General features: G+C 45.9%; 1 protein-coding gene across 1 annotated transcript in view; it reads right to left on the bottom strand.

The window, feature by feature from the left end:
* LOC143974238 (ER membrane protein complex subunit 3-like) overlaps positions 1-12503 on the bottom strand; it is a 34095-nt gene that overhangs the window by 14654 nt on the left and 6938 nt on the right. The gene's annotated exons all lie outside the window — the stretch shown is intronic.

A 12503-nucleotide genomic window follows, 5' to 3' on the forward strand; every position in this document is an offset into this window, starting at 1 on the left:
GGGATGAGGTACCTTTAACAGTAATGTGTCTCTGGGATAGTGTGGACCAACTTATTTCTATTATATCTCAAAGCTTTAATTTTGACTGAAAAACACAGTCCCCCCCCCCATACATGGATAATCTCACATAGCAGAGCAACTGTTCTCTGAAGTGAAACTTTACTTGCCAAAATAATCTTCTGTCAGGAAGACTTATTACAGAAGAGACTTTTACAAAAATAGCTGATCTTATCTGCTAGTAAGATTTTCAGATTGTACACTGGATTTATGCCTGGTACACATGATGAGACTGTTGGACAAATAATCGTCTTATTTGCATGCCAATCTCATATTGAAAATGAAGAGGTTACTAAAGTTAGGAAAATTCTCGTATGACAGACGAAAAATTTGAAAATGATGTAATGGGGGTTACTTACAATAGGCAAATCCACTCTGCACTACAAGTACACTTGGAAGTGCAGTCGCTGTAAATCTGAGAGGTACATCTGAAATGAGGGGAAGCTCTGCTGACTTTATCATCCAATCATGTGCAAGCTAAAATGCTGTTTTTTTATTTTTCTTGCCTGTCCCCCTCAGATCTACAGCAATTTTACTTCCAAGTGCACTTGCAGTGCAAAGTGGATTTGCCTTTAGTAAATAACCCCCAATTTATTGTATTTTCAGACTGAAATTGTACTAATTAAAAAGAAAAAAATGGTAAGATCTGGTATCGTACAAGAAAAATTTGTGTTTGTCCCATCGAATAATGGAGTAGGATAATGGAGCTCTAAGATCAGATCATATGATTGCTTTGAAATCAGTATTTTTTGTACGGTTATCTGACCGCGTGTACTAGGCCTAAGAATATGTAGCACACAAAAAAAAATGTATAATATAATCAGCACGCCCTGCTGCCAGAATGAATTAAAGCAGTATTAAACCCAAATACCAAAAAGGTAATAGATTGCAGCTTACTAATCATTAGATGGGGTGGCTTCATTTTATTTATTTTTTAATTTTTTTTTTTTTTTAGGCCTTTTTCCTCTGTTTTCAGACTGGTAACACTGCTGGGTTATACTTCATATCCAGGTGAATGGACACTGGTAGACCAAAGGTCTTTAGACAGGAAGTGATCCCCTATATAACCCCTCCCCCATACAGGAAGTACTTCAGTTTTGTAGCAAGCACTGAATCCTCAAAAAGAGGGACGGGACCACTGTGTCCCATGATGTATTCAAAAGAAAAAAAAAAAAAAAGGATTTTACAGGCAAGTATGACGAAAAAAAAATACCATTTTCTTTTTCATACATCATGGGACACAGAATTAGGCTAATATTCATTACCTGCTGGGACATCCCAGAGCAATAGTCTTGAGGGGAGGGAGACACCCTGCCAAACAACAGCCATCAGACCTTATATATGGCAGCCCTCAATACACTGCGGCTGAAAGCCAAATCCTTGGCTGCTCGAACATCCACTTAAAATTTTGTGAACGTATCCACTGAAGACCGGGTAACAGCCCAGGAGGTTCCTACAACCCTGGTAGAATGAGCTCTGACCCCAAAGGGAGGAGCTTTATGTTTAGACCTGACCAAATTTACAGACCCAATTGGCAATGGAAGCTGGATGCCCTTTCTTGGGTCCTTTTGGTAAAACAAAAAGGGAAGGAGTCTGATCCTCTGAGCTCCACAGATCTAGACAAATAAATCTTGACTGCCTGGACAATGTCCAAAGAATGCAGTCGTCTCTTCCAAACAAGTCTGAGCCCTTGTACACGCGGTCGGAGAAAGTTGTTGGAAAATCTGATCGTAGGTAACATGATGACGTTATTTCGTTACAACGGGACTACGTTCAGGCTAGTAGCCAATAGCTTTGGTCTAGGAATTTGATCTGAGCATGCGTGGCACTTTGTCCGATCGGAATTCTCTACACACAATCGGACAAAGTCCAATTGGATCATGTTGTCGGAAAATGTTATAGCCCAGCTCTACAACTTTGTCCGTCGGATATTCCAACGGAAACAGTCCGATGGAGCCCACACACAGTCGGATTATCCGACAACACACAGTCCGATAGAACATTTTCCATCGGAATGTCCGACCGTGTGTACAAGGGCTAAGAGAAAAAAAGAAGGCAAAATAATGTCCCGATTTAAGTGAAAAGGCCGACACCACTTTTGGCAAAAAAGGATGGAACAGGTCATAACACGACCCTGTCGTGGTGATGGATCAGGCATGGCTTCCTACACAAAAGGGTCGCCAACTCTGACACCCTTCTAGCCAAGTTGATGGCCACCAAGAAGGCTAGCTTGTGTGACAGCAAGTCTAATGGACTCTCCTTGATAGGCACAAAGTTCCAGTCCCAAGGACACATAGGTGACCTAAATTGGGGGGGTTATAGCAAGCAGGTTGCCCCCTGCATAAAGGTACGGATCAGTGAACGAGAGGCTAAAGGCCTTTGGAAGAATACTGACAGGGCCAAAACTTGGCCTCTGGCAATCCGAGCTGGAGAGAAAATCAAATTGGCTTTGAGTACAATCAGAGGATCTCTTGTTTGGGACAAAATGCTGTAGCTTACTGTTGAACTTGAATGCCAGTAGGTTGACCTCTGGCCATCCCCAACATTGGCAAATTTCCTGGAACACCCCTGGGTGTAGGGACCATTCACCCAGGCAGATCTTCTGGCACCTGAGATAATCTGCCTTCAAGTTCTCTACTTCCGTGATATGGACTGCCCAAAGAATCGGCACATGTCCTACTGCCCAGGCTAGTATGTGGTTAACCTCCTTCAGAGCTGAATGACTCCTGGTACTGCCCTGGTGGCTCATATAGGCCACTGCAGTAGTATTGTCAGACTGAACCCTAATAGGGCAGTCCTGAAGTTCCGCTGTCCAGGACCGTAGGGCTAGACGTACTACCTGTAATTCCAGGATGTCGATTTGTTCTGTCCTTGACCATTTCCCCCGAGCTGTGAGCCCTTCTAGAGTCGCTCCCCAGTCTGAGAGACTAGCATCTGTAGTATGTACTCTCCAAACTACGAGGAGGAAGGATCTTTCCTTTTGCAGGTTCTGATCCTGCAACCACCAGTTTAGGCTTAAACGTGCCCGAGGAGATAAGGACATTGGATAATCCAGGACTTGTCCTCCCCTGTTCCAAGGCAACAAGATGTTTTGTTGTAGAGGCCTGGAATGGAACTGGGCATAGGGCACCAGCATGGAGGATACCATCCTCTCTAGAAGACTCATACAGAGCCAAAATGGAGGGTTGTCTGGTTCCCCTTATCTGACGCACCTGATCCTTCAGGGCACAGATCCTTACGGATAGCAAGAATACTCTTGTTTGGACCATGTTTAGGATCAGACCTAATTACTTTAGACTTTGAGTTGACCTCAAGGTTGACTTTGGCATTTATGATCCAGCCTAAGCGTTCTAAATACCCCACTGTTAAACGTTATGCTCTGTTCTAGAGCCTGTAGTGAGTGATCTCTGAGCAGGAGGTCGCCCAGTTACCTGAGCACCAGGATCCCTTGGGCCCTTAAAAAGACCCAGTACTGGTGCAAAGACCTCTGTGAACACACACGGGAGCTGTAGCAAGCCCGAAAGGTAGAGCCACAAACTGAAAACGACGTTACTCTACTGCAAAATCGCAGGAACCTCTGAGGCTGAAAGATAGGTACATGTAAATACACATCCTTTATAATCGATGGAGGTTAGAAAGACTCCCATCTGGAGTGAGGCTACTACTGAGTGGACAGACTCCATCCGAAAAGGACTGGATCAGTAGATACTGGTTCAGGGATCTTTGGTCCAAAATGGGCCTTGTGTCCCAGTTTGGTTTTTAAACTGTAAATAGGTTTGAGTAAAACCCCATGGCACTTTGGGTACAGGAACCACTACAATAACTCCTTGATGCACTAAATGATGTAGTGCCTGAAGCAATAAGTTTCTTTTTGGAGGATCCGAGGGAACGCTGGATCTTAAAAACCTCCAAGGGGGAACCCCCCGCAACTCCAGCTTGTAACTGCAGTATATAGTTGAGGTGAACCACTCGTCCTTAACTATTGTTCTCCAAATGTCCACAAAGTGCAGCAGCCTTCCCCCCCACCCGATGGAGTGGGGGTGTCTCCTCAAAAGGAGGGCTTGGTGCTGGGTTCAGAAGTATTTTGGACCCATGACTTTCTGACCCTGGCCTTGCAGCTTGCCCCTGGCCCTAGCGCCCTGTTGGCAGCGGAACTGCCTTGGCGCCGAGACATTTGAGGAAGCAGTCGCTGAGGTTTCAAACAAGGGAGGCCTGGTGCTTTTTTTCCCCACAGGAAGAGAACGCTTCCTTCGGAAATCTTTTGGATATATTTGTCCAAATAATCACCAAGTAAACGTTCCCCATGAAAGGGGAAACCTGCCAATTACTTCTTACAAGGAAGCTCAGCTGACCAGTTCTTAAAGCCACAAAAGTGCATATGTACAGACGAGAGCCAAACGAGAAACCTGCTGTATTGAATCCTTTAAAAAGGCATCAACAGCAAAACAAAGCACTCAAGCAATATCTGCTTTATTTTTAGGCAGATCATCCTCCTGGTTAGGTCTGTCAGGTCATCTGATCCTTTATGGACTGGCAGATACCAACTGCTGAAACAGCTGGCTGAATAGCTGAACTGGCCAAAGAAATGGAAGCCTGTAATAATGACTCCAATTTCTTGTCAACAGGGTCTTTCAAGCCCTGTGTTTTATCTACCAGACAAGTCAAGTTCTTGTTTAAGGAAAAAGACTGCAGCGTTTACAGTTGGCACACTCCACTTCTTAAAGCGGAGTTCCACCCAAAAAGGGAACTTCCGCTTTAAGCACTCCTCGCCCCCTTACATGCCACATTTGGCATGTAATTTTTTTTTATTAGGAGGGAGACTTCCTGTCCCACTTCCTCCTTCCGCCCAGGGACCGCCAAGGCGACTCCTCCTTTCGCCTTAGGCGGCCCCTCCCTCTAGGCGATCTCCTGGGACACATGACAGGTCCCAGGAGATCGCCTGTCCACTCCGGGAGCACAGCGCGACTCGTGCATGCGCACCCAGCCGTGAAGCCGAAAGCTGTCATGGCCGGGTGCCCACAGTGGCAATGGAGGTGTCGGCGGAGAGGAGGGGAGAGAGGAGCGACCCTCCGTTCGGCCGCATCCCTGGACCATGGAACAGGTAAGTGTCTGTTTATTAAAAGTCAGCAACTACACCTTTTGTAGCTGCTGACTTTTAAATGTAAAAAAAAAAACAAAAAAAAAAAAAACTGGAACTCCACTTTAAGGAACTTTTCCTCCATGGGATAAATGAAAAACATCTTAGGAGGAACAAAAATCCTGCCAGGATGTTCCCAATCAGCATACACTGCCTGTTCCAACAGAGGGTTTAAGGGGAAAGCCTGTGTGGCCTGAAGAGGCCTCAGGGATCCCAAAGAGGACCAGGAAGGTTCAGTAACCTCTGCAAGAGGCAACTTGAAGGCAGAACAAACCATTTTGGTAAGAGTCAGGATCAAAAGCCTCAGTGATTGAGAGGCAGACACCAACTGGATATCTTCTTGTCCAGATTGCTCAGAAGCAGACTCATTCGCCAGGCCAGCCACAGAATCCTGAGCTTTAAGCTCTTCACCATCATCAACCCATTCCTGCTCCAGACTAGGAGGCTCCTGGGAGGGAGATCTGTCACGCTTCTTGACACCAATCCTGTGCTCTAAGCAGGCTGAGGACAGTTCATCCTTAGTGATAAAGGGTGAAGCAGCAGTGTTGACTAGGCACAATCCCAGATAGGCGCAGCGGCTCAGATTGCCCGGAAGTCTCTGGTCCTTCAGGGGATACAACTAGGTTTGTCAAGAACTACCGATGACATAGGTGTGCCCTTTCCTGTAGGGTCTTTTTTGAAAACATTTACTAGCCACAAAAAGGGAGTACCTGAGTGTAGTATTAACACACCTCAAAAGGGAGACCCTTTAATAAGGCTCACCAAGCCCCTATGCTACAATCCTACTAAGCACCTTTAGCCTGCCAAGAAACACCTGGTGACTCACGTGACCCAGTTAAGGAGAGATGAACCACTGCAAGGCGAAATTGCGCACACAGGTAAAAACAGCCAGACACAAGCAAAAATAAGTAAACTTAGCAAATACCCATAGCTAGCCCAAAAACTCCACGGTATGGTCACCGCACACAGGTGTCCAGCCTCTACCTAGCATGACTGATTGTAAAAAACACTGGTACACCCAATAATAATAATAAATAAAAGGGTTTTACTTACCCGTCCAGGCACAGGGCAGCTTAGAAACGAAATAGCCCGGGGGGTGTGTCCGGATGTGATACAGGGAGGATGTGCTGGGCTAGAGCTCCCGGAATCCTGAACACTATCCTGTTCCATCCTCTCTGCAAAAAGAACCAGCGTTTTGTGGCCTAGTCAGACTGGTGCGACCGGCCGCCATCTTTGAGGCCTGTGAAGTGTCCGGGCCGGCCGTGTTAGAGTGCCGCGATCGCAGAGCGAGCACCCGAGCGGGCCAACGAAGGGGAAGCACCTGTGGAGGAGGCTGCCAAGGGCTGTCGGCAGGAGAGCCCAGATTACACAGTCCGTGGCCAGCTGCGCAACGGCGTGAACTGCCGCCATTTTGGGGTCAGAGCGGCCTGCAGAGGCCATAATCCCTGGAGGGAAGGCGAGTCCTGAACTTTGGGGGCAGATCAGCAGCTACATAGAGCGGTGGTTGGGGGGGGGTTAATGAGGTGGAGGCCAGCCAAGATTTCTGACATCCTTGCTTGCTCCTCTATCTTTCTGTGGCTGTGAACTTTTTAACCACTTAACAACCGGCCCATAGCCGAATGACAGCTACAGGGCGGTTGTTTAACTCTGGGAGGCCGTCATATGACGTCCTCCCAGAATTCCGCTCTCGAGAGCATCCGTGACCGGCGGTTCCACAGGACCCGGCGCATTATGGATCACGGTAAACGGCCGCTCATCGCGCCCGTTTACTACGTGATCGCTCCGTCAAATGACGGAGTGATCACTTGTAAACAAACTGGCGTCATGTTATGACGCCGGTTCCTCCCTCCCCTTTCTGTACCGATCGGTACAGCGGAGGGGGAAGAGATCGGTGTCAGCAGCGCTGTGGGCTGCATCTGCAGTGCCCACATCGCTGCTCACCGAAATTTACCCCCTCAATTCCCTGCCATTACTCGGTCAATACCCCACCAATACCCTGCCATAAATTGCCCTACTCGGAGATATCCTGCAATACCCAGCCATAGTCGGTGATACCCTACAATACCCATTCTCCCACCCCGTGCTTCTACCGACTCGTCAATACGAGCAAAGCCAGAATATTTTTTTTTTTTTTTCCGGGCTTTCCAGCCTAGAGGTGAGATGTGGGGTCTTATCGACCCCATATCTCACTGTAAAGAGGACCTGTCATGCCATATTACAAACTAAAATAAAGTAAAATGAGCAATAAAAAAAAAATATTTTTTAAAGCGCCCCTGTCCCTATGTGCTCGCATGCAGAAGCGAACGCATACGTAAGTCCCGCCCACATATGAAAACGGTGTTCAAACCACACGTGAGGTATCGCTGCGAACGTTAGAGCGAGAGCAATAATTCTAGCCCTAGACCTCCTCTGTAACTCAAAACATATAACCAGTAAAAAAAAAAAATTGAAAGCGTCGCCTATGGGGATTTTTAAGTAGCGACGTTTGGCGTCATTCCACGAGCGTGTGCAATTTTAAAGAGTGACATGTTAGGTATCTATTTACTCAGTGTAACTTCATCTTTCACATTATGCAAAAATTGAGCTAACTTTACTGTGTTTTTTTTAAGCACAAAACGTTTTTCCAAAAAAAAAAAAGCATTCGAAAAATTGCTGCGCAAATACCGTGCGAGATAAAAAGTTGCAATGACCACCATTGTATTCTCCAGGGTGTTTGCTAAAAAAAAAAAACATATATAATGTTTTGGGATTCTATGTAATTTTCTAGCAAATAAATGATGATTTTTACATGTAGGAGAGAAATGTCAGAATTGTCCTGGGTGCTCCAGAACGCCTGATGGCGCTCCCTGCATGTTGGGCCTCTGTATGTGGCCACACTGTAAAAGTCTCACACATGTGGTATTGCCTTACTCGAGAGTAATAGCAGAATGTGTTTTGGGGTGTAATTTGTGGTATGCATATGCTGTGTGTGAGAAATAAACTGATAATATGACAATTTTGTGAAAAAAATAGAAAAGTAAAAAAAAAAAAAAAATAATAACTCGATATTGCAAAGAATTGTGGGAAAAAATGACAACTTCAAAAAACTCATCATGCCTCTTACTAAATACATTGGAATGTCTTCTTTCCAAAAATGGGTCATTGGGGGGGGGGGGGGGGGGGTATTTGTACTTTTCTGGCATGTTAGGGTCTCAAGAATTGAAAAAGGCCGTCAGTACTTCAGGTGTGATACATTTTCAGATATTGGCACCATAGCTTGTGGACTCTAACTTTCACAAAGACCAAATAATATCCACCAATTTGTACTTATTTTTAACAAAAATATGTAGTAGTATAAATTTTGGCCAAAATTTATGAAGAAAAAAATTACTAAATCTGCTAAATTTTATAACAGAAACAAAGTAAAATATATATATATATATTTTTTTTTTTTTTTTTTTTTTTTTACAGAATTTTTCGGTATTTTTTTCTTTTATAGCACAAAAAATAAAAAACCGAGCGGTGATTAAATACCAACAGAAAGCTCTATTTGTGTGAAAAAAAGGACAAAAATTTCATATAGGTCCAGTGTTGCATGACTGAGTAGTTGTCATTCAAAATGAGAGCACCGAAAGCTGAAAATTGGTCTGGTTATTAAGGGTGTTTAAGTGCCCAGTGGTCAAGTGGTTAAAGGGGAACACCTTTCTGCTTGAATCCTACCCTGTATACCGTCAGTCTGCCGCCTCTTCCCCTCAAGCCCTCTAAAAGCAAGTTTGCAACTAAGCAGGCACCACTGCAGCCTGCGCAGTGTCCAAGTGACATTTTGAATCAATTTAAGGCGCTGATGGCAGACATGGAGCAGGCGGCACCGCAGGCGGCCACTCCACCCTTGCTGGCGACTCAAGCAAATGATACTACTGTTATCCTTGCGGCAATTGAGCAAAGCAGAACCTCATTGCTGGTCCGCATAGATCACCAGGCGGAGGAATGCAATCTCATCAGAGTGGACTTGGACAAATTTAGGGGCAGACTTTCTAAAACCGAATTGCGAATCTTAGCAGCAGAGGACATCACTATCCGCCATGATTACGCCATTCATATTCGACAGCGTACTGTTCAAACTCTGGTGGCTAAATCTGACGACACAGAAAATCACCTTCAGAGGAATGTAATTGCTGAGGGCTTCTTTAAAACACTCCATCTAACTGAGGTTCATCCAACATACGTGGTGGAAAGGGCTCACAGGGTCCCAACTGGCCAGGGTACCCCCGGGGCCCCACCTAGGCCCTTCCTTGTACAATTCCTCAACTATAGGGATCAGACCGTATCCTACATGAGGCTCGTAAACATCCGACCCTGCCCTTCAAGAACACGGTGGTGCATCTTTACCCTGACTTCTCAGCAGACCTACAGAGACGCTGCAAGACCTTGACAGACATCAGAAGAATGCTCAGAGAATGGGATATGAAATATCCCATGCTCTACACTAGTCGTCTGCGGGTTCGGCAAAGTTCTTTGAATCTCCTGCAGAGGCAGACGCCTGGGTACTGTCCCTGTGATAAGCTGGGCCTGCATACCTAGCTTCAACCCTGGCGGTTATGTTTTTTTCTTTTAGCCTACCTTCAAGTGTTCGGCTGTTCTGGTTCCTGGCGGTCGAATTCCCGCTATGCATCAAATCGCTGAAAAAGTTTGACCCCTCTAATTTGGGGGGGGGGGGGGAGAGAATTTTGGGAGTTTGTTATCCTCCTCCTCATACCCATGTTTATAAAGGCACTTCATTATATTGCAGTGTCACCCTTCTTGCACCATATGTACCGTTCATTTTGCTGGGACACATACGATCATGGGGACTGAGGAGGGGTACACTGTCCGGTTACTCATATCAGGGACCGGCGGGTCGCAAAAGCGGAGACGGAACTCCGGGGACACAGACACTATGTCTATAACAGATAGACCTTTTTACTAAAAAGTTTTTGTATATTGGTCCTTTTTTGACCTTCCCAACGGTCATGCCCTTCAGGACTTTTTTTTGTACACGGTTTGGGGAAAGCTGCGTGTGCCAGTTGTTTTGGGTTGCTACACAGCAGCAGGGTGTTTATGGGGTTCAAGGGTTAATATACTTAGTAAGTGCAGCCTTCCAAGTCAGCCTTATTGCTTCTTACATGACTCGCATAACCAACTGCATTTCTCTTGTTAATGCAAGTATATTGTTTAATATCTGACAATGGCAGGATCAATGTTTAATGTGGTATCTTGGAATGTTCGAGGCCTAAATGACAAGTTTCGTAGAGCTTTAATGTTTCAATTTTTAAAACCGATCAGCCCACATGTGGTGTTTCTGCAGGAGACGCATCTGGATGGGAGCAGGGTGCTGGCCTTACGTAGGGCCTGGATACAGAGGGTGATGCAACATACTCCACCTCTTCCAGGGGGGTGTCAATCCTAATCAGTAAGGTGGTACCCTGCACCATACACCATGTGATCTCGGACCCAGGAGGCAGGTTTTTAATTGTTTTTGCTGATATCAGTACTGGCAAGATGGTTTTAGTCAACATCTATATACCTCCCCCTTTCCAGATCCTGTATGATCTTCTGGGTAAACTGGCGACTTACATGCATCTCCCTCTCCTTATAGCTGGGGACTTCAATGCCATACTATCCACCGCTTTAGATTCCTCAAAGGCATCTAGAGTGGCTTTGACTGACCTTTCTGCCTGGGCAGCTGTGGCGATGGAAAAATCCCACAACTAGAAGTTACTCACATTTGTCAAACGCATAGATCCTCCTTGAGGATCGATTTAGCTTTTGCCAAATGCGTCAATGCTGCAGTTAGTGGGTGGAGCCAAATACCTGGCAGGTGGCATCTCAGATCATACGCCCCTATCGGTACATATTGGTCCCACCTCGGCTTCTGGGGGGGGGGGGCCCTGTTGGTTAAACCCAGGCTGGTTTGAGGTGGAAGAGGTGTCCTCTCAAGTAGCGCCACATTTTAGTAACTATTGGAAGGATAATATTGGGTCTGCTGAACCCACAACGGTTTGAGATGCGTTTAAGGCCTGCATGCATGATCATTATATTTCAGCCATTAAGCAGGCCCACAGGTCTCATAATAAGAAAGAACAGGAATTACAGGACAGGCAGAGGGTGTGTGCATTGGCTCATGCAAACAATCAGAACTTCTGGAGGCGAGGCGCGTGTTGGCACTTCATTTTACTGACTTAGCACACACATCTAGGACAAAGTTAGCTGAATCCCTTTTTGAGCAAGGGGATAAAAATGTTAAGTTTCTGGCAATGTTGCTGGCAGAACAGAGTACAAACATACATACCCTGCATTAAAAATGATAAGGGAGACGTTCTCACCAACCCAACGGACATCCTGGACACATTTGTGGAGTACTACAAGGCTTTGTATGTTCCCATTCCGGCCTACAATCCCCTAGATATAGATGTGTTGCTGGCATCCCTGAATGTCCCGGTGCTGTCTGAGACAGACAGGGACATTTTGGAGGTTGACATAACTGAAAAAAATTGAAAAGGCCATCAGGTCCCCCCCCCCCCATAAATCTCCTGGACCTGACGGTTTTTGTATCGAATGGTATAGGCTACATATGGAGGACCTTGTCCCTAGACTAAAAGCTCAGTTTGGTTACGGTCTTAAACATAAGTGCCTCCCCGACTCTTTATTAGAAGCGCAGGTGATTCTGCTGCCAAAGCCTGGCAAGAAACCCTTATCCTGCTCATCATATAGGCCTATAGCGCTGCTGAATCAGGATCTAAAAATCTTAACGAAGGTGTTGGCTACCAGACTTTCCCAAGTTATTACGACCTTGGTGGACATAGATCAGACGGGCTTTATGCCGCAAAAATCTACGGACACCAACCTTCGCAGGCTGTTTGCTCATTTACAGATTGAACATGACAGGATGGGAACTAGGGTAGTGGTGTCCCTTGACATGGCCGATTCGGAAGACTGGCAGTATATATGTTAGCAGTGCTGTGGCACATGGGCTTTGGAGAGGTTTTTGTGACTTGGATATCTCTGCTCTATAGTGATCCCCAAGCGGTCATAAAAATAGGTACCTCGATTTCCTCTCAGTTTAGAGTGGGCAAGGGCACGTGTCAAGGGTGCCCGCTATCCCCATCCTTGTTTGCTCTAGCAATAGAGCCCTTGACTATAGCTCTGCGGAGGTCACCTGAGGTTGGAGCATTAGAGGTAGGGGGGTATCCGGGAATGCATAGCATTATACGCGGATGACATGCTTCTCTTTCTGCGAGATGCAGGGCCAACCCTGGAGGCAGCGTTCAGGGTACTTCACAAATTTGCCATG

The sequence above is a fragment of the Lithobates pipiens genome, unplaced genomic scaffold (assembly GCF_037356315.1).
Source record: "Lithobates pipiens isolate NorthernLeopardFrog02 unplaced genomic scaffold, aLitPip1_a1.2 Scaffold_1, whole genome shotgun sequence".
Lineage (NCBI taxonomy): Eukaryota > Metazoa > Chordata > Amphibia > Anura > Ranidae > Lithobates > Lithobates pipiens.